Raw genomic sequence first — 22,969 nt, forward strand, 5'->3', positions numbered from 1 at the left:
CGGTTTTATAGGAAACTGTTTTCTTCCAAGAGAGACTGTCGCACTTTACCCGGTCACAAGTTGCACCGTGGCCGGAGGAACAAGAATGTTTCTAATGAGGAGTTTTATATGAAAAGTTTTATGATATATATATATTGTTTTATATGTTTATGATGTTTATGAAAAAAAAAAAATTGTATGTTTTTGGATGTTTTTGTATCTTACAGCCCGAGGACGTGCTGTGATTTACCAGGGGGGAATGTAGCACCCTGAGGATTCGGCTGCTACAGGGGTATTGCACCTCAAGCCAGAGGTGTGATATTCCACTCCCGGGTAAGGATGGAGTGTGGAACTGAGCTCAGTTAGCTGCATGCACTACACACATCCCATTTCCGGGGAACAGACCGATGGTACTCCCACTAGAGAAATGTGCAGGTACGACAGTGTCTGTTCCTGGCTGGAGTGGGAGGGGGGTGGAACATCCCAGTAGTGTAGGGGCAGATAGGGGGAGCAGCCTGGGTAAAGTTAGGAGCTCATTGGGTGCTGGTCACCTGAGCTCACACATAGAGGGAGTATTTAAGGTGGGCACCATCTTAGATCAGGGTCAGTCAGTCAGTCAGTCAGTTGTCAGTCAGCCAGTCTGTCAGAGAGCCTGAGAAGCAGAGCAGAGGAGAAGGAAGAGGGACCCAGAGGCGCAGGAAGAGGGGACCCCAAGAGCCCATAAGAGAGCTAATAGGGTGAAGGGTCGGCAACAGGGTACCGGATCCCAAGCTGGTGGAGGCCACAGCACTAATCCTCAGCCAGAGACCGGAGGTCGTGGGCAGGATCTGCCACGACCACCCACTAAATCCACCCGGAAGGCAGACCAAGAATAGGGTCAGGGAACCCAGAGACAAAGGGTTTACCAACAAGAGGCCCGAGGGAGCCGGACTTAGGTGGATCCCTGGTGGGAACGGCCAGAAGAAGGGAGAGTCAGAAAGGAGCTCAGGACCACACTCCGGAGTTGCCTGGGAGTTGACCGAGTCCAGGACCTGGTGGACGCAGCACGGCTCGGGTGGTCACTGCTGTACACAGTGACCCGAGCAACACCAGTAAGTAAAACCCTGGAACTGCATTTTATGCCTCTGAGTCTCTTTGCTGCACCTTCACAACCACCATCCTCCACGGCTGACCCCCTGAGGCTATACCCCTCCCGTTGGGGGTTATACTACCCAAAGCTGCACACACACCACCAGCCTCAGCGGACCCTGCTGCAGCGGCGGCCGTAGTGACCGCAAATCAACGGGTGGCGTAGTCGACATAAAAGAACATCTAGTGACATCTATAAGGACTGCCACACACTGAGTTTGACACCCTGGGCACGGACCGGGTCACAGCCACTCGGAGACTACAACCCCCATCTGATCCGGCTCCGGGTATCCCTAACAGCACTGGCCCAGGGGGCGCGTCACACACACGGCTCTGATACATACAAATCATACACACACAGCTCTGCTACATACACACAGTTCTGCTACATGCACACCGTACACACACAGCTCTGCTACATCCATACGCACGGCTCTGCTACATCTACACTATAAATCCCTCCTGACCCCACACATAAACTTCCCCTCATCTAGCACCATGACAACCAGCACAGCAGAGTCCTGCAGAGACTGAGGCCCCTGATCATGTGACCCCTGACTCCTCCCCTCCTGTGACCTCATCACAGGTCCTGTGCGCACAGAACAGCCATATATGTGGTGGCGGCTCTGCAGGTGGAGGTATGTGGAGATCCCCCCATTACTATTAACCCCCTCAGTGCTGAGCCTGTGATAAATCCCTGTATGTGACTATAATGTGATTGTGTGTTATACCGGGGGCAGGACGGGGCCATGACTGGATGTAGTGATCATGTGAAGCCGGTAACAGCTCCGGAGATTTCTTACATGGGATCTTTATGATGTTACATCGTCATCTTCTCCCCATTCAGGTCCCTACAATATCGGATCCTCTCAGTGGAGATCTTCTATATAAGAGAATATTCCTGAGTGACCATCAAGGATGGATAGAGACAGGGACAAGATGGCGGAGAGGATATTACACCTCACCCTAGAGATCCTCTTCCGGCTTACTGGAGAGGTGAGAGATTCTGATGACGTCACATTACATCATTCTTATCTATGGGAATAACAGATGGACAGAACTGGAGAGGTGAGGACTCTGGAAATGTCTGTAGTGAGATTTATTAATGTGTCTCTCCATAACCAGGATTACACAGTAGTGAGGAAGACCTCTAGTGACCGCTGTCAGGACCCTGTGTCTGAGGGATGGAGAAGACCCCTGAGCCCAATCACAGGACCATCACCTCACCCCCTGATACATGAGGACGTCAATGACCAGAAGATCCTAGAACTCACCTACAAGATGATTGAGCTGCTGACTGGAGAGGTGACACTGCTGGGAATGCTGGGACATTATACAGTAACGCTATGAAGGGATCGGGGGGATGACTGTATCATTGTATGTGTCAGGTTCCTATAAGGTGTCAGGATGTCACCGTCTATTTCTCCATGGAGGAGTGGGAGTATTTAGAAGGACACAAAGATCTGTACAAGGACGTCATGATGGAGGTTCCCCAGCCCCCCACATCACCAGGTAATAGACAGGACTAAATTCACACGGCCTATAATTATCTGTATGTAAAGGATGAATTCAGTCCCTGTATGTGTTTCCTCCAGTTCTATCCAGTAAGAGGACAACACCAGAGAGATGTCCCCATCCTCTTCTTCTACAGGACTGTAAACAAGAAGATCTCGATGTTCCTCAGGATCATCAGGTAGATGGAGAGAAGGTGTCATGAAATCTCCCTTATGATGTGTAGACGGCTGTGAAGGTCTTGTGTTCAGTCTGGTTTTATCCGCCAGTGTTATACACTGAATAGACAATTTCTTAGAGATATCTGCCCTCTCCTGATTGGACCTTTAGTGTATGGCATGAGATCCATAACCCATAAAATAAAGCAGCGCTGTGGAGTCGGTAAGCCAAACCTCTGACTCCCTCAATTTCCTGCCTCACTACTGAGCATGTACATAAAGTGTGGCACAGATTCATCTCAACAAAAAGCCTAGATCTCTTAGATCAGGAACAGAACAGATATTTATAGGACATTTCATAACTTTCCCAAATTGTTATGAAAACATTTACAGCACAAACTGCATTGAACTACTGTACCCAATTTATTATATATTTTTGGAGTCGGTCCATTTTATACCAACTCCGACTCCTCCAAAATGGACACAGAGTCTGACTCCACAGCCCTGAAATAAAGTGATCTGTTATCAGCTGGAATCCACATTAAAATTAGAAGATTGAATGATCTATGTGATGTCAAACACGGGCATCAGTGCTACAGTAACCAGACTCAGTATTTCATAAGCTATCAACCTTGTAGGGATTTTCAAGGAACAACATCAACACTGCAGGCTGGTGGAGGTGGCTTAATATTGTGGGAATGTTTTATTACCCCATCCTGGTACCTCTGATATCAGTAGATGGAGGTTTGGACACTGGGGCTTACTTAATTATTGTCACCAACCAAATTCATCTCTTCATGGCAGCTGTTTAGCTTGTGGTAAAAAAATCCACAAGGGTTAAATAGTTAGTGGTTAGTGTGAAAAGGTGGTTCAATATGGAGTAGTGACTGTGTGAGGGGGACAGTTTGAATAGGGTGTAGCAAGAACCATGGAATGTGTGGAGATCATAATTTATAAGTGAGGAAGGTGTGGTAGGTATAATTAATAACGAAGGATAGTGTGACCGTTGTCTGCATAGATGAGCTGTTGACATGAAATGTCATCACGGCGTCTGGATCAGATGTCTAAGAAAGGAATGAGGAAAACTCCAATGAGAGTAGATGTCACCTATACGGTACCTGGGTCTATGAAAATGGAGAATCACGGCCATTAAACGACTGCCGACCAGCTATAGGAAGCCAATCTGCCGTCTTATTATAAACTGTAGACTGGCTGAGCACAGTTGTGTGTGCACAGAACAATTGTTAATTTGATCGATATGTGCGCATAGTATAGCATTTTTCTTTAAGAATGCAAACTTAAAAACCATTTCACTAGACAAATGAACATTTTGCGTCTGATGATTGACAGCATGTTTAGATAGACTGATATTTGGTTGTCAATTATCAACCAGTGTAAATGCACTAGAGAGTGACTAAACTTTGAGCAGATAAGTGTGGGACCCGGTCCCGAGACTCCCACCAATCGCTCCAAACAAGTCTTAGTGGTGCACCTCTCTGGAGCGCACACAGCGCAGAGCGGATGCAATAGAGAGTCATAGGCTCCTGTCTCCTGACCTTTGCACTTTTAAAAGGTCTTTTGAGAAATCGGTGGGGTCTCAGGACCCAGACTCGCATCAATCTGCTCAGGATTGAAAGTCATAAAAACATATTAGATATCCCCTAAAAGTTATAGAAGCACTCCCACTACTTTTTTTTTAAATGTATTAAATGTGTGTGTATGTGAAGGTAATATTGTGTGAGCGTACTAATATACTCACCTATCGATACTCTCTTGGATGTCCAGCACCGTTCTTCTCTTCTTCTCAGTGATGTCACCGCTCTGCAGACTGTCCTGGTCACACTGTGCTCTACGTGACCCGGAAGTGACTTTTACAATGTAAACCTGTGGAGTATCAGTACGAGGCTCCATAAGCTTTAACTGTAAAAGAGACTTGTGTTACACCCATAGAGTATAGACTGAGCCGGCTAGTCACAATTGTGATGACGTCACTGAGAGGCAGAGAAGAATAACACATGACACCCAAAGAAAGCAGCAGTATATGAGTATATTAATACACTCACTCACTCACTCTACATTACATGCATATACACAGACATTTAATGAATAAAAAACTTAGTGGGAGTGCTTCTTTAAGTTACTCTTTAAATGTTTTAAAGTACTACTGCCAGCTTCTAATCAGTACTGTGGTTACTATATCTTCCACAGCGTGATGATGGATTGTAACTACAACTCCCATCATCTCCTTATCATTGTTAAGGACACAATGGAATTTGCAAGTTCATGCCATACATTTGTATATCCCAAAGGCTAAACCTGACTTTGTGATTGAATGCTGTACTAAACGTGAAGCTGAATTCATGTACTGATGGTAATTTTGGTGCTCTGTTCCTGTACTGATGATAATTCTGAAGCTGTATTTACATACTGACAATGGATCTGAAGATGCATTCATATATTGATTGTTCTGGTGATATATGTACTGATGATGGTTCTGGTTCTGTATTCATGACTGATTGTGGTTTTGTTGCAATATTCAGTTACTGATTCAGGTGCTGTATTCACATTCTGATGATGATTCTGATGCTGTATTCATATAGTGATGATGGTTCTGGTGCTGTATTCACGTAGTGATGATGATGGTTATGTCTCTGTACTCATTTAGTGATGATGGTTCTGGCGATTTATTTATGTTCTGATAGTGGTTCTAAGCTAAATGACAGCTCTCTTGTTTTACTCTCACCCTATAACTCTGACTTTGCCAACCGCTCCTTTGTTTTCAATGAGAGATCTGCTGAGCAAGAAATGTCTGGAGGCGGCTCAAATCTTAAAGAACAGTCTGCAGTTCTGTAATCGGACATCATCTTCACTGACTTCATCTGTCAAAGGCACCGATACACATCAAACTGTCGGCCAAACTCAATGGTATCAACGAGTCAGGACGACCCTAGTTTAATGTGTATGGGGGCCTTAATTACTTCTTAAAGGGTATGTGTATCCTTAGGATACAAGCACACAATATCTTTTAGACATCTACAAATCGAGCAATATTCAAACGGAATATGCTTCAGTCAATGACACCATCTTTCGTCTTGAAGGGTCTTTTTTTCTAGCTTTTTTCTGGTTATATTTTGGCCGCTGGCTTTTTATTCAAAAATTGCATTGAATAAACTAGAGAGCAGCTTGCAAGCGCAAGCCACAACGAAAATGGTCTGGTCACTATTGTTAACCCCTTTACGTCTTTGGAAAACTGACGTTAAAAAGAGTAAATATATGAACAGCAAGTCGTTTTGACATTGCAATGCATATGGTGACTCTTTTTAACATTTCTTTACTGCTCTGTAACCCACCTGAAAAGGATGTCATATGTACTGTATATAAGACGGAACATATGAGCGGAAAGTTGCTTTGAAATTGCAGTGAATATGGTCATCAATTTTCAGATGGGTTCCAGGTGGTATCTGCCTGAAAAAGACATTGTGTACTGACTCATCAGTAGGGGGTGATTATAGGAATCTGGCACTCCAAAATAGTGAGAAAAAAGGATTTTATTTAATTACATAATTCTTCAGAATTAATTTGACGTTTCGGCCTCATATGGCCTTCATCAGGACTGTAAATCAAAATAAAACAATCACATATGAGTAACAACTCCATAAATCAGAAAGTAACAACAGTCAATTCATACGAGAATCAAATCGTGGATAATAGGTGCAAGAAAAGTCCATATGAGCAAATACAGAATATCAATGCAAACAGTTTAATGGCATGGCTGCATAAATTATGTGTGATTCATAGACAATAAATAACTCAATGTATTTACTCAAAATTAGTAAGTTTACCAGGAAACTGCCCAATAGATAGATGGGAGGTCAATCACATAGCTGCAAAACAAAGGGACAGTGAGAGTCACTATATATGCCAAGGGAAACACATTATTAGTATACAGAGAGTACACAACTCACCAGGGTCACAGGAGAGAGGGACCTCGCATATCGGCGCTGCATGAGAAAAGCACGACCGTGCTATAGGGAATGCGCTGAGTGACTTATTTACTTTTTTATTTTTTATTTTTATTTTTTGTATTTTTCTATTCTTTATCTTTTTCTTATCTTTTCTAATTTTCCTTATTTTTCCGTTTTTCCTTTTGTTCTATTTTACTTTTACATTTATTTTTATATCTTCCTTCCTCATATCTTTCTCCTCGTTTCCTAGTCCTATATTGGGTCTCTGTTAATACTCATGTTCCCCTCCTCTATTCCGCCTTTATTTACATTTGTCTGCAGTGTCCCTATGCAGTTCTTCTAGTCATATTCTATCATTGTTACTAGCTTATGGGTACTTCCCTACTCTCATTATGAGTCTGCCCTACCATGCTGCCTCCTGGTCCGTGCCTGAGGTGTAATCCCACCAATGCAAACACATAGCGGCGACATATTCCTGCCGTCGCGTCACTTCCGGTGACGCTCTTAGGGGTCCATCATGTGACTTCCGGGTGCCGTATTAGCGCCGCATCCCGGAAGTATGGGAACGATATGTAAGTGCACTATAGCACTCAGTCACTCAGCGCATTCCCTATAGCACGGTCGTGCTTTTCTCATGCAGCGCCGATATGCGAGGTCCCTCTCTCCTGTGACCCTGGTGAGTTGTGTACTCTCTGTATACTAATAATGTGTTTCCCTTGGCATATATAGTGACTCCCACTGTCCCTTTGTTTTGCAGCTATGTGATTGACCTCCCATCTATCTATTGGGCAGTTTCCTGGTAAACTTACTAATTTTGAGTAAATACATTGAGTTATTTATTGTCTATGAATCACACATAATTTATGCAGCCATGCCATTAAACTGTTTGCATTGATATTCTGTATTTGCTCATATGGACTTTTCTTGCACCTATTATCCACGATTTGATTCTCGTATGAATTGACTGTTGTTACTTTCTGATTTATGGAGTGATTGTTTTATTTTGATTTACAGTTCTGATGAAGGCCATATGAGGCCGAAACGTCAAATTAATTCTGAAGAATTATGTAATTAAATAAAATCCTTTTTTCTCACTATTTTGGAGTGCCAGATTCCTATAATCATTTATAATTGGAGTGGAATCCTATCTGAGCACCCTATTAAATAGGAGTGCCACGTAGTCCTTTTTTTCATCAGTAGGGGGTGTAACGATTTGAAATGCCAAAGGCAGGATGAACGCCAAATAAGTAAGAGCAGTTTTGCTCGCCATGTTCATTAAGGCTGCGTGCCCACGTTGCGTATTACAAGCGTATATGCTGCGGAATTTCCACAGCGTAAACGCTTGTAAAACGCATGTATATCCGCACCCCATGGTCCCCAATGGCATTCCGCAATGTCAATGCCCATGCTGCGGATTTTTCCGCAGCGTATATGCTGCGGTCAAAAATCCGCAGCATGTTCATTAATTTTGCGTTTCCGCATGCGGATGGTACCCAAGTCTGGAGGAGAGGAGACTCTCATCCAGACCTGGGTACCAAACAACCTGTAAAAAAAAAGAATAAAATAAAGTTTATACTTATCTTCTGATGTCTTCCCGGTGTTTTCCCGCCGTTGCGAGGTGTGTGAAGGACCTGCCACGTCATTGAGTCATGTGACCCATCACATGACTCAATGACGTCACCGAAGGTCCTGCACACAACAGCGTGAGCCGCTCAAGACTCCGGACAGGGCATAGAATGCATCGGTAGGTGAGTATAAACTTTATTTTTTATTTTTTACCATTCTGATTCTTTTTTTTTTTTAACTATTACTTGGTCACACTATATAAATCCATGCCGGTTGCATGGATTTATATAGTGTGAACAAGTTGTCAAGCACTTTTCCAAGTGATGCTTGAATCACTTGGAGAAGTGTTTGATAACCCGCATGCGGAAATGCATGCAAAGACGCTGCAAAGACGCCTCACATACGCTTCTACCTGGCGGGAAAACCGCATGTAAAATCCGCATGCGATTTTCCCGCCAGGGAGAAGCGTAAAAAATATACTTCATTTCCGCAACGTGGGCACATAGCCTTACTATTGTTTCTGTTTTTTAAATAATTTCACATGACTTCTCAGTCTGTCTGTGACTTTTACAATCTTTGTTCCAGGGTGAAGATCTGCCCCATATTAATACTACAGAGACATATATGAGGGGTGATGAGTGGTGTAAAGAGGAGATTCCTTCAGATAACCGCACAGGTGAGTAGTGACCACTAAATGCAGGGAAGTCACAGGTTCTACTCAGTTACCAGATGGTATAATTATGTGTTGAATTTTTTAGGGACTTGTTACACTGATTTTTTTTCATATGGGGCTGAAATTCAAAGATTTATCGCTTAACCCCATACTGCCGAAGCCTATTTTTACTGTCCTGACAGAGCCCCAATTTTGAATTCTGGCCAGCATCACTTTATTTGGTAATAACTCTTGAACGCTTCAACATATTCCAGTGATTCTGAAAATGTTTTTTTCATGACACATTGTACTTCATGTTAGAGCTAAATATCGGTTGATATGATTTGAGTTTATATGTGAATAAATTAGAAATTTGAGAATTTGAAAAATTCACAATTTTCCCATTCCCACGACAGCACCATAAAGAGAGAGGATTCGCCACCAAGGACAGGACACCTACAGATTTAAAATCTCTTTCCGCTACAGTGGTTTTGTGTCCTTGGAGGGAGACGTACAGTCCCTGGTGATACAAGGAATACTCGGCGCTCACTTTTCTCTCCAGTGTTCTCCTCTGTTGTACCAGTTGGATTCGGCAGAATGGAGGAAGAGAGCCAGGCCAGAGGTCCTGTGGAAGAAGCAGCTGCTCCATGCATGGTAGTTCCTGCTACTGCTGGAGTGGGTAAGTCAGATATCCTTTAGACTTATGGGGTAATGCTGTGTCCCCTTGAATGCGTTTTGTTGTAGGACAGACCTAGAAAAGCACAGAAAATAAAGAATGTGTTCTTTGTAGAGATAAATTATCATCATCATATGATAAAAGATTGTGGTAACTCTGTATTGCGAAGAAGGTAGCAGAGGAATCCTTGTCCTTTATGAAGAACGTTAAAGTGATAGTTAAAACAGAGGTCGGGGGGTGTGGCCTGCAAGACAAGGTGGCAGCAGCTTAACTGCATAGCTCCAGCCAGCCAGGATTAAAACCAGCACAAAGCATTGTCCTACAGCCTATTACTTAACACCCGGTGGCGGCAGAACACCCAGGGCCCATGATGACCAGGGGAAGGTCCCAAAAAAGAGGATCCCCAGCGAGATTGGAGGCTTTCTTCCAGAGGGAACAAACAACAAGAACAGTGAGTAAGATGGCACCTGCTTCCCCTGCAACTTCTTCACACTCCTCCAGAAGCTCAGGGGGAGGGGAAGCAGAGAATGTGAAACACAGCAGCAGGGATAATGAGCCCACAGCACCAATGACAAGGGCAGATATGCCAGAATTTCTGGCAGCAATTCGCTCCTCCATGAGGGAAGATATGCAGGCAATGTTACAGGAGATGAAAGGGGAAATTACTTCCATTGGGAATCGCACTTCCCACATTGAAAACAAGATGGAAGAATATGCCAGAACGATCAATGACTTGGTGGATGAAAATGAGGCACTCAGGGAAGAGATGTCTCGGGTCACTGATAAAATTTATGACTTAGAAGATAGATCCAGACGTAACAATGTGAGGCTTAGGGGAATCCCTGAAGAAGTGCCAGATAAGGATCTCTCTAAGTTCTTGTGACGCTTCTTGGTGGCTGTATTACCTGAGGTTGCCCCTAATGAATTACTGGTGGACAGGATTCATAGAACACCGAAGCCTAGACACGTAGACCCTACCCTGCCTAGAGATACCTTGGCACGTATTCATTTCTTCAATACGAAGGACATATTCCTATACCAACTAAGGAAAACCCCCAGGTTGCCTGAGGAATTTCAAAATCTGCAAGTCTTCCCAGACCTTTCTGCGGCTACCCTGGCAAAGAGAAGAGAACTTGCCCATGTGTGCAGGGCATTGAGAGAGGCCGGCATACGGTATAGATGGGGATTCAACCCAGTAAAACTACTAATACTCCGTGACAGTGGCGTGGTAGCGTGTTTTACCCCTAAACAAGCGGAAGAGAAATTGGCATCCTGAAAGATTGCCTATGCACCCAGACAACCTGCTAAATGCAAGAAAATTGCGCAGGAATGGGTATCAACCTGAAAGAGAGGCGAGGACGCTATCCTGGCTGAGATGGAGCTGTTAGAGGATTGCTGACCTTTTTTTTCCCTTTGTTCTTTTCTGAACTCTGAGTGCCTTTTGGCTTATTGACTGACGGTTCTCTGTTGTTCGGCGGAAGCCATCTGGTTGGTGATCCTCTGGACTGTCAGAAATCTTGCTGAGTGACAGCGAGATTTGAAAATCTCACGGGACCCCGTGGTCAGATTTATGTCTGAAGAATTTACTTTTTTGACTGAAGTTTTCTCTATGGTTTTTTCTGCGGACTTTTTTCTGCTGTGTTTTTCCTTTCTTTTTACTGTTTTTTGTCTGTTTTTTTTTTTGCAATTTAACTTGAGGTATATTTCCTCTATTGACACAACTGCTGATCGTTCTAAGGACATATGTGCTTTTTTCAGTGAATGGCTCATGAGGGGTGGTGTGGGGGGGGGGTGGGGGGGAGGTGGAAGAGAAAAATTGGATTTTTGTATGCGGCTCATAACAATTTTCTCCTTTATATGTAATTATGAGTATACAATTTCTCTTGTTGAATGTGAAAGGGTTAAATTCACCTGCCAAACGCTCTATGTTGTGGAGGGAGGTGAGGAAATCGAAGGCAAACATTGTGTGTCTGCAAGAGACGCATTTATTGGCAGCTGATAATCATAGATTGCATCAGGCACAATTCCCCCATATATTCTTTGCAAGTGCCCAGACTAAGACAGCAGGAATCTGTATTATGATAAAAAATTCGGTGGCCTTCCAGAACATTCGGATGTGTACAGACCCCATGGGTAGATACTTGGTGTTGGTGTGTACATTGAATGGGACCCCTCATACGATTTCAGCACTATACGACCCAAATTCTGCCCAGCTCCCATTTGTGCGAAAAGTCCTCTCTACCATTTCAACACTTAAACAAGGGGAGGTTATTGTATGCGGGGATTTTAACATGCCAATGGATGGTACTTTAGACTGCTCATCTAGATCGGGTCGCCCTCGGAGAGAATTGGGCAAGTTGGTCCATGAATTTGGTCTGCACGATTTTTGGAGATACTCTCACGCCAGTGAAAGGGACTATACTTTTCATTCTCTCCGACATGGGTCATATAGTAGGATTGACTTATTCCTAGTAGACAATAGAGCTCTCAATAGATGTATATCTGCGGAGGTTGGAACGATTACGTGGTCTGACCACGCACCGATGTACCTACTTGTACATCTTGCGCACCAATTCAACCCAACACCACACTGGCGACTAAACACCTCTCTATTATTGAATGACTCTATAATGACAAAAGCAACAGCAAAATTGACATCTTATTTTGAATTAAACGACAATGGCACAGTTTCCGACGAGACTTTATGGACAGAGCACAAAGCGGTGATACGGGGAGTCTTCTTATAACAAGCGTTACAATTGAAAAGAAAGAGGGAGCAACACAGGACTGACCTTGACTGAGTTGAAAAAGCTAGAAATATTAAATAAAACCTCCCCCTCCCCGGTTACCACTGAGGCCATATATCAGCTCAGATTTAAGCTGTGCTCTGATCTGCTGGCAGTATATGAATATAACCTCCGCAAGTTCCAACTTAGTCACTACGCCATGGGAGATAGGCCGAGAGTCGTTTTGGCCAGGCGGGTCAAGAAAAGGGCGGCTAAATCCAGAATAGATCATCTACGGGACTCGAAAGGGTTGATAGCCGGAAGTCCAGGAAGGGGGAAGAGAAAATTTGGATTTTTGTATGCGGCTCATAACAATTTTCTCCTTTATATGTAATTATGAGTATACAATTTCTCTTGTTGAATGTGAAAGGGTTAAATTCACCTGCCAAACGCTCTATGTTGTGGAGGGAGGTGAGGAAATCGAAGGCAAACATTGTGTGTCTGCAAGAGACGCATTTATTGGCAGCTGATAATCATAGATTGCATCAGGCACAATTCCCCCATATATTCTTTGCAAGTGCCCAGACTAAGACAGCAGGAATCTGTATTATGATAAAAAATTTGGTGGCCTTCCAGAACATTCGGATGTGTACAGACCCCATGGGTAGATACTTGGTGTTGGTGTGTACATTGAATGGGACCCCTCATACGATTTCAGCACTATACGCCCCAAATTCTGCCCAGCTCCCATTTGTGCGAAAAGTCCTCTCTACCATTTCAACACTTAAACAAGGGGAGGTTATTGTATGCGGGGATTTTAACATACCAATGGATGGTACTTTAGACTGCTCATCTAGATCGGGTCGCCCTCGGAGAGAATTGGGCAAGTTGGTCCATGAATTTGGTCTGCACGATTTTTGGAGATACTCTCACGCCAGTGAAAGGGACTATACTTTTCATTCTCTCCGACATGGGTCATATAGTAGGATTGACTTATTCCTAGTAGACAATAGAGCTCTCAATAGATGTATATCTGCGGAGGTTGGAACGATTACGTGGTCTGACCACGCACCGATGTACCTACTTGTACATCTTGCACCAATTCAACCCAACACCACACTGGCGACTAAACACCTCTCTATTATTGAATGACTCTATAATGACAAAAGCAACAGCAAAACAAGTACTATCGTAGTTTCCAAAAAATTCTTACCCCATACCTTATCAGGTTATACAATACCTGGAGAGACTCGGGAAAGGTAGCAGTACCTAATTTGGAGGCTACGATCGTCACATTGCCTAAGCCTGGAAAGACCCCTGATTCTCCAGGTAATTTTAGACCAATAGCACTTTTGAATAGTGATGTAAAGATCTTTACCAAGCTCTTGGCTGTTAGACTAAATCGTGTTGTTCCTTCCCTGATATCCTTGGATCAAATTGGTTTTGTAGCTGGTAGGGAAGCTAAAGATGGTGCGAGGAGGATGTTGGATCTGATTAAAGTGGCAGAGTTGAGCGGCCACCCCAGTGCACTCCTGACGCTAGATGCTGAGAAAGGGTTTGATAGGGTGCACTGGGGATACCTTAAAAGTGTTTTGCTTAAATTTGGACTAAAAGGACCTATTCTGTCTGCGATTAACGCATTGTACTCCACTCCTTCCACTAAGGTTTTGACGTCTGGTTTCCTCTCTGAATCCTTCCCCATAACAAACAGGACACAGCAGGGCTGCCCCTTATCTCCAGTCATATTTGCTTTATGTATGGAGCCCTTGGCTGAAAAGATTAGAAATAACTCAGAGATTTCGGGCATCTCGGTGGGGGGGTCCTCCCACAAAATCGGTCTATATGCAGACGATGTGGTTATCCCGTGCACTGATCTGGACAGGTCCTTCTCTGCCATTATGTCCGATCTCAAAACGTTTACAAACATCTCGTATTATAAACTGAATGCAGCTAACACGGTTGTCCTACCGATTCTTGTTCCGTTGTCACTTAGGCAAAGACTTGAAGGGGAATACCCTTTTCAGTGGGCGCAGGAAGGAATGACGTATTTGGGTATCACCTTAACCCTTTCAAAACAATTGGTGGAAGTAAATTTTACTAGACTGATAAATACGGTGCGGGAGGAGCTGGCGGTATTACAAAACGTTGTTCCATCGTGGATAGCCAGGATAAATATTTTTAAAATGAAGGTCCTTCCAAAAATGTTATACTATTTTAGGTGTATCCCAATTAAAATCCCTTCTAAAATCATAAATACCCTTCAAAGACTGGATAATTATTACGTTTGGGACAATAGGAGACCGAGGGTGTCTTGTAGACTTCTGTATTATCCATATGACATGGGAGGGATGGGCATGCCCAATCTCATAGCCTACTATAGAGCAGCGGTCTTGACGGGAATCAGGGACTGGTGGAACATGGACAGCGGCCACAAATGGTTGCAAATAGAGTCCTTACTTGCCCGAAACCATTCTACCAGATTGATATTGGAAACAGAAGTAGTTAAGCGAAGCACTATGGTCGCCGAGTTACCAACATCGGAGGCTACTATGCATTGTTGGAGGAATTTGGCATCCAAACTGCTGTTACTCCCCAGGACTGAGATCTCTTTACGAGCTCTAGAATATCATATTCCATATATTAACCTTCAATGTTGGGTGACAGCTGGAGTTCAATCGCTAGCAGACTTGTTGGAGGACAATGTAATAATTCTTTTTGATAAACTAGTTATGAGATTCCCGGACCTATGGCCCTTGCTTTACCAGTATTTGCAAATAAGGCATTTACTCCACTCTACACCGACATCCCCCTTTTTTATTCTACCTAAGGATAAAAGAGCTATGGGTTACTTTCTCCACTCCAAGACCGGTTCTAAGGGGGTTTCTATACTTTATAGGGCTCTAAACGACCCAGATCTGGACGATAAATTGACGTATACGACTCGTTGGGAACGGGATCTAAGAATTTCGACGGACCCTCAGGACTGGCGGGATGGTTTGGATGAGGTCCAGCGAGTTTTGTCGTTTAAACCACCTAGAGCAGCTTAAAAAGACGCACATGAGATGGTACTACTACCCGGCACAGATGGTACACTTCGGGTCTGAATCATCATCTTTATGTTGGAGAGGATGCAATGGGGAAGGCTCGTTGGGCCACATGTGGTGGTTTTGTCCAAAATTTCAATCACTATGGGGGGCATTGGATAGTTTGATATGGGATGTACTGGGGACTCACCTAGAGATAACACCTAGTATGGGAATACTTCATATAGGATTAATGGATGTCCCCTGGGAAATTAGAGGAATTTTGTCACATATTCTAATCGCAGTTAGATCAGCTATCGCGGCTAAATGGAAAGGAGTGGGCATCCCTACGGTGGGGGAGATAGTGACCAGACTGAAAACGAACTGTCAATATGAAAGGGCTCTGGCACACACACTCAAGGCAAAGAAGAAAACTGATAAAATATGGGAACCTTGGTTAAACAGCGCATTGTCTATACATGGGGAACGTTGAGGAAGCGGGATATTTTGTGTGCCGTTCTGAGTTTGGGTGACGCGCGGGACAATTCTGGGCCCCTCTCCCTACCTTGCACCTCCGATCTTGCAATAGTGTAAATATGAGCCATGCGACATTCACAGCACTTACGGATATAAATTATTTCTCACAACCATCTAATATATGGGGAAATTAATGTAATTAATCCACTCTTTTTTCTTTTGTTTTCTTTTATGTATATGTATTTTCCTTTTATTTTATTTTTATACTGTTTATTTTGTACATTTTGTAAGCCCAGAGGTTGGGGCACAGTTTTGGGCATCTGTTGGCCCTATAGATTGTATGTGCTGATTTTTGTGCAAAATTCAATAAACACATTGTTTAAAAAAAAAAAACAACAACAGAGGTCAGGAATTCGCTTAAGGGACTTAAGAATAGGACCTCTTATGTTGCTACTAAGAAGCTGGATACAAGCTCTGACAAGGACTTGGAAGATGGGGAATTAGAAGTATTGTATTCAGATATCTTATCTTCACCCTTCTTCTCAGATAATAATAAAGGCCATCCTTGTTTCCTGGCAGAGGACACATATAAATTAGTTAAGGTGGTTAGGGCCGCAATGAAAATTGAGGACGTTAAGGAGCCCAAAACCATACAAGAGGTGATGTTTGGGGGGTTGGAGGTGAGAGAGCTGAAATGCTTTACGGTGCATAAGAAGGTATCCTTCCTGATAAAGAAGGAATGGAAGAAGCCTGATAAAGGAGGCTTCAATCCGAAAGGAGTTAAATGAAGTTTGAAGATGATATTTGTGAGTGTTGGGAAAAGGCCCCTAAAATTGAATGCGGGTATTGCACTTGTATCTCGGAAATAGGCCTTGCCTTTTGAGGACACAGGACTCCTAAAGAACCCCATAGATAAAAAAGCAGAAAGGTTCCTCATAAGGGCCTGGGAGTCGGAGGCAGCAGCATTTAAGCCAATTATCGCTGCAACATGCACAGCAAGATCTTTGCTTATATGTCTAGATCAGCCCCACTATCAGATCAAAAATAAATATCCATGGAATCAGATCTTAGCCAGTTTCCCGTCCATTCAAAAGAGGCAGATTTTTTAGCAATGGACTCATGGCCCACTCGTGCGATTTATCTAACTCCGCTCGCCGGGCTCTTTGGTTGAAGAATTGATCAAGGGATCGTCAGTCTAAAAGTTAACTATGCGGTATTCCATGTCAGGGAAAATTCCTTGTGGGACCAGTCCTGGATGAGATATTGGAAAAAGTAGCAGATACCCGGAAAATCCTTTCGTCCTTCTGGATAAAGGCAGTTTGTATCCACAAGGACTAGAGATCCAAGATGGAAGGCCCCAAAAATAAGGGGAAGGCTTTAATTATGACTCCAGGCCCCAGGTAGGTAGAAGGCTAAAAAGGTTTCTTCCTGCCTGGGTAAAAATTTCAAAAAAGCAGATGGATTTTAGAGACCATAGGTCAGGGGTTGAAATTAGAATTCAGCTTTCGGGCACGAGAGATTCCAAGTCACAGAAATCCAGTCCTCGAAAACAGGGCGACAGGCCTTAGAACAGGAAGTCTTGACCATGGTGCAGAAGGAGGTCCTTACTCAGGTTCCAGAATCAGAAAAAGGGAGAGGATTCTACAGTCCTCCCTTTTTACAAAAAAAAAACAGACCTCTCCTTAAGAACTATTGTTAACCTAAAAGACTTCAATTGGTTTAAAAATCAAACATTTCAAAATGGAAACTATAGGGACAGTGGTAAAACATCGTTTTCTAGAATGCTTCTTGGAAATAGTAGATCTCCAGTACGCATATTTCCATGTACATATCCTTCCTAAGGGTTGCAGTAAATATCCAAGGACGCTGGCAGCATTTTCAGTTTCAAGCCCTTCCCTTTGGGTTGCTCATGGCCCTAAGAGTGTTCAAAAATAATTGCAGAGACGTCGGCCCATATCAGAGAAAAAGACGTATTGTTCGTCCAATATTTGGACAACTTCTTTACAGAAGGGAAGACAAGGTTAGACTATGGTCAGGCGGTAAAACATGTATCCATTATGCTAGATTTCTTGGGTTGGCTGGTAAATGCAAAAAAATCAAAAGTGATTCCGTAGCAGAGACAAGTTTTTCTGGGACTTCTTGTGGATTCATGCAAAGAGATCTTTTCTTCCAGAAGAGAAAGTAGACAAGATAACCATGATGGTTTCCAGAGTTATCAGGAATTCAGTAGTGTCACTGACCCCATCCTAGGGTCCCTGCCATTGTGCATTCTGGTAGTCGCATGGGCTCAAGTTCATTTCAGAACGCTTCAGTGAGAAGTTCTGGATGCAGAAAAAAAATTCAAGGGACACCTAGACAAAAGGATTCTGGTTTCAAAAACAACTTTGGAGTCCCTAATTCGGTGGCTCTGTCGGGAGAATCTGCTACAGGGAGTTTCCTGGGAAATCTTGAATCCATCAGTTATTACCATGGATGCAAGTCCCTTCAGTTGGGGGGCACATCTGGAGAACAGAGCTTTTCAGGGGCAGTGGTCACAGGCTCTGAGACAAGCATCCTCAAATCTGAAGGAACTGACAGCATTCAGGTTGGCTCTGGTACAAGCCCTACCTGGACTAGGTTGAAATGTGGGAGATGTGACCTGAAGCTGCTACTGAATGGAGGCATGCTTCTGAGCTCCTGCTCTATGCATTCTGATAAAGCTATCTCCAAGGATTTTCTGATGGAAATGTAACCTGCTAATCTTATTGGAACACCTTCTGGATTTCTGGACCACTTTTCAGCTTATTGGATTATAAAAATGACAACAAATAAGAAAAAAGACGCTCCCTCTGGCTCCAGACAAGCCTCACCAGTAAAAGTACTAAGTCACACAAGAAGCACAACAACACTAAAGACTCCAACAAAGGTACAGACCAAGACATCCAAACTTTGTCATGCAGTACCTGTAGCCGAAGACCGAATGAACCCTCAAGTAGTGGTCAGATTCCAAAGAAAAATCCCAGAGAGTCCATATCATATGGAGATACTAAAGCTGACACAGAACGCAGCTCTTGTGCACAAACAGCTGTCAGAAGTGTAAAACAATTGCACTCCTGCCATGAATCAATGACATATGCCCAGAGTCCGGGAGCCAGCTTTGAGATGAGCACTGAGCCGCAGACAGAAGGTGGAGACCACTGCACACTCACTAACAGGAGCACAGACCCCCAGAGAACAATGCTTCAACCTAGCAGGGGTGACAAAGAGGAACAGTTCAGCTGCCATAAACATCTTATAATTACAATAAACAGCAATGCAGGTTATAATGCCGGCGCTGAGCCACGGGTTCTGATTGCAGCTCACAACTCTAATACATCTGCTAACAAGAAGAGAAGTTCTCAGACAGTAATGCCACACTGTGACATGGACAAAGCAAGGGAACCGCGCTCCTGTCATAAAGCTCTTATATATACCAGTGCTAGTCCCAGAGCTGGTGATGAGACACAGGCTCTGACTGCAGCTTCCAGCTGTGACAAAGCCACTGGTAAAGTGCAGGAGGGGAGATATGTTTCCCTGAGGCTATTAGCCTCAGTGAATTACAACCATTAAGTTTCCTCCAGCATGTTATGTGCAAGGAGGGGTTAAGTACCATTTGTAAAGGGCGTATTCTTATGAGAACAATCATAGAGTGGGCGGGAGGTTGTTCTCCATATCTCCACCCAAGGGTGTGGTCTGGGGGGGTTTATATACTCGGCCAACTGAGGCATTCAGTGTTCAGTAGGTCAGGAGAGAGGGACCCCAGATCTGTTTGTGTGAAGCTATCCTGAACCACGTGGAGTTGCTGAGCTCTGAGCAGGCGGATCCCTACTTCCACAAAGACTGTGTTTTTGTGTTACCATTTTGCTTAGTCTTCCTGTTTTGCCCAGCGGGCTGTGTTTTCTTTTATGGACTCAGTGTTGGTTTATGCTTCATTTTAATAAACCAACCAGAAGTTTTAGAGAGACAGCGTACCTTTGTCTACCTCTGTGTGCAGCTGAGTGAGCGATCTATCACACAGCGTAGATGACAATTAAAGCAGAGACTCCCAGCACTTACTGAAAGAGTCCCTGTATCAAGAAGACAATATATTATCTCCACTATATAATGTAAAGCTTCAGAATAAGGCTTATTAAAAAGGCTCTGTAGAAGAAATATTGACTCAAGGAAAATCAGATATAGTTCCACAGACTGACATCAACGTACATCACTACATATAAATTTTGTCACTTTCAGAAGAATTCTTACGCAGTTTAATTACATCATCCGACAGTTCAATAGAAATGAACATGAACAAAAGATTTGATATGCTTCATATATCTTTACAAGATATCAAAGATAGAGTATTCAAAACTGAAAAAAAGGTCAAAGATACAGTTATATGAAAAAGTTTGGGCACCCCTATTAATCTTAAGCTTAATGTTTTATAAAAATTGGTGTTTTTGCAACAGCTATTTCAGTTTGATATATGTAATAACTGTTGGACACAGTAATGTTTCTGCCTTGAAATAAGGTTTATTGTACTAACAGCTTTGCGGGTTTGAGCCTTGTCATGGACCATTTTCTTCAACTTCCACCAAAGATTTTCAATTGGATTGAGATCTGGACTATTTGCAGGCCATGACATTGACCTTATGTGTCTTCTTTCAAGGAATGTTTTCACAGTTTTTGGTCTATGGCAGAATGCATTATCAACTTGAAAAATGATGTCATCATCCTCAAACATGCTTTCAATTGATGGGATAAGAAAACTGTCCAAAATATCAATGTAAACTTGGGCATTTATTGAAGATGTAATGACAGCCATCTCCCCAGTGCCTTTACCTGACATGCAGCCCCATATCATCAATGACTGTGGAAATTTGCTTGTTCTCTTCATGCAGTCATCTTTATAAATCTCATTGGAACGGCACCAAACAAAAGTTCCAGCATCATCATCTTGCCCAATGCAGATTCGCGATTCATCACTGAATATGACTTTCATCCAATCATCCACAGTCCACGATTGCTTTTCCTTAGCCCATTGTAACCTTGTTTTTTTCTGTTTAGGTGTTAATGATGGCTTATGTTTAGCTTTTCTATATGTAAATCCCATTTCCTTTAGGCGGTTTTTTACAGTTCGGTCACAGACATTGACTCCAGTTTCCTCCCATTCGTTCCTCATTTGTTTTGTTGTGCATTTCCTGTTTTGGAGACATATTGCTTTAAATTTCTGGTCTTGACGCTTTGATGTCTTCCTTGATCTACCAGTATGTTTGCCTTTAACAACCTTCCCATGTTGTTTGTATTTGGTCCAGATTTTAGACACAGCTGACAGTGGACAACCAACATCTTTTGCAACATTGCTTGATGATTTACCTTCAAAGGAGAGTTTGATAATCCTCTTTCAGTTGACATCTCTCTTGTTGGATCCATGATTCATGTCAGTTCACTTGGTGCAACAGCTCTCCGAGGTGTGATCACACCTTTTTAGATGCAGACTAACGAGCCGATCTAATTTGATACTGGTGTTAGTTTTAGAAATGAAAATTTACAGGGTGATTCCATAATTTTTTCCTCAGAATTGAGTGATTCCATAATTTTTTACCTCTGCTTGGTCTGAAAAAAACTATCCTTACTGAGTACCACATTTGTAATCTTGATTTCTTTTAGTGTTTCTTAAAGCCCTAAAGTTGCCATTTGAAATGACTTTAGTTTTGTGCCATGTCTGTGATCTGCTTTTTTTCAACAACATTAAACAACTGAATGAACATCCTCCAAGCCTGGTAATTCCATAATTTTTGCCAGGGGTTGTATATTAAGTGCCTCCTCAGATAAGAAAAAAGCGGGTGTTATAACCGCAATTAAAAATACTTTAACATTTGCTTTTATTTCAGAAAAAATAGATAAGAATGGTAGGTACCATGTTTTGGTTTGTAAGATTAATAATAAAGATTGTACTTTAGTGAATATATGTGCTCCAAACAGGGGCCAAATAGAATTCTTAAATAAATTGATGAAAAAAAAAAAAAAAAAAATCAGAAGGGAGACCTCATCCTGTTTGGAGACTTCAATATTATCCAAGATCAAAATTTGGACACTACAACATCCTCCAGGCAAAATTTTGCTGAGATGCAAGGAGGGACCAGAGGGGCGTAACTAAGTGCCAACTCGGACCGACCCTGGCCACAAGGTGGCTTAATCGACTCCGTGAACCAGGGAGGGACCGGGCAGGTGGACCAGGTGCCACTCTGGCACCGACCTTGTGTGAGAGCAGGCGACTCCCACTGGTCAGATGGCTGAAGCTGACCGGTACAGCGAATGAGCTCAGCAGGTAGCCAGACAGGTGATCCAGGTAGGCAAGCAGGCGGACACGGCAGGTGGCCTGACAGGTGATCCGGGTAGACAGGCAGGCGGGCACGGCTGACAGGCAGGCGGGCATGGCTGATAGACGGGCTGGTGGGCACAGCTGACAGACAGGCTGGCAGGTACTGGAACCTGAGGGCTGAGGAGAGTGTTAGCACACAAACAACAACCTTGCACGGGCACCTCCATTTTGGAGGAGGTGCTTTATATAGGAGTGGTCCTCCGACCATTGGCCGGGGACTCTTTAGGACGACGCGCGCGGCCCCTTTAAGAGGGAGCGCGCGCCCTAAGCACATTGCCCGGGAAGCTGCGCGGTGCATGCAACAGCAGCAGCAGGGGAGCTGGAGAACGCCGGATTGGGACCGCAGCGGTGAGGGGAACAGCGTCTCTGCCCGGCAGGAGGCAGAGACGCCGACGCTACAGAAACTTTGCAAGCATGTATTTCAGTTATTCCAAAACAAGGCAGCAATCCATCAATTCTGTCCAATTTCAGACCACTTTCATTACTAAACTCTGACATTAAAATATATTCAAAGATTCTCGCCCAAAGACTATATAAAATTATTCCAGATCTGATGCATTCAGATCAGGTGGGATTTATCATGGGCAGTCATTGGATGGAACGAGAAAGATCTTAGACCTTATCTCTTTAATAGAAAGAGAGAAAATTCCTTCATTATTTATTTCAATGGGCGCAGAATAGGCCTTCGATCGTATTTACTGGGGCTATATTTTTTAGGTACTTTC

General features: G+C 43.3%; 1 protein-coding gene and 1 pseudogene across 1 annotated transcript in view; both read left to right on the forward strand.

Moving 5' to 3' along the window:
* LOC141270768 (uncharacterized) overlaps nucleotides 1–22,969 on the forward strand; it is a 153,781-nt pseudogene that overhangs the window by 120,923 nt on the left and 9,889 nt on the right.
* The window catches only part of LOC141270770 (uncharacterized), a 103,723-nt gene continuing 82,438 nt past the window's right edge, over nucleotides 1,685–22,969 (forward strand). The window contains exon 1 of the mRNA XM_073680883.1: nucleotides 1,685–1,745. The gene's annotated coding sequence lies outside the window, so the exon portion shown is untranslated. The remainder of the gene's footprint in view (nucleotides 1,746–22,969) is intronic.

The sequence above is a fragment of the Phyllobates terribilis genome, unplaced genomic scaffold (genome assembly GCF_046119375.1).
Source record: "Phyllobates terribilis strain yellow unplaced genomic scaffold, ASM4611937v1 Scaffold_5__5_contigs__length_657084704, whole genome shotgun sequence".
In the NCBI taxonomy this organism is placed as follows: Eukaryota; Metazoa; Chordata; class Amphibia; order Anura; family Dendrobatidae; genus Phyllobates; species Phyllobates terribilis.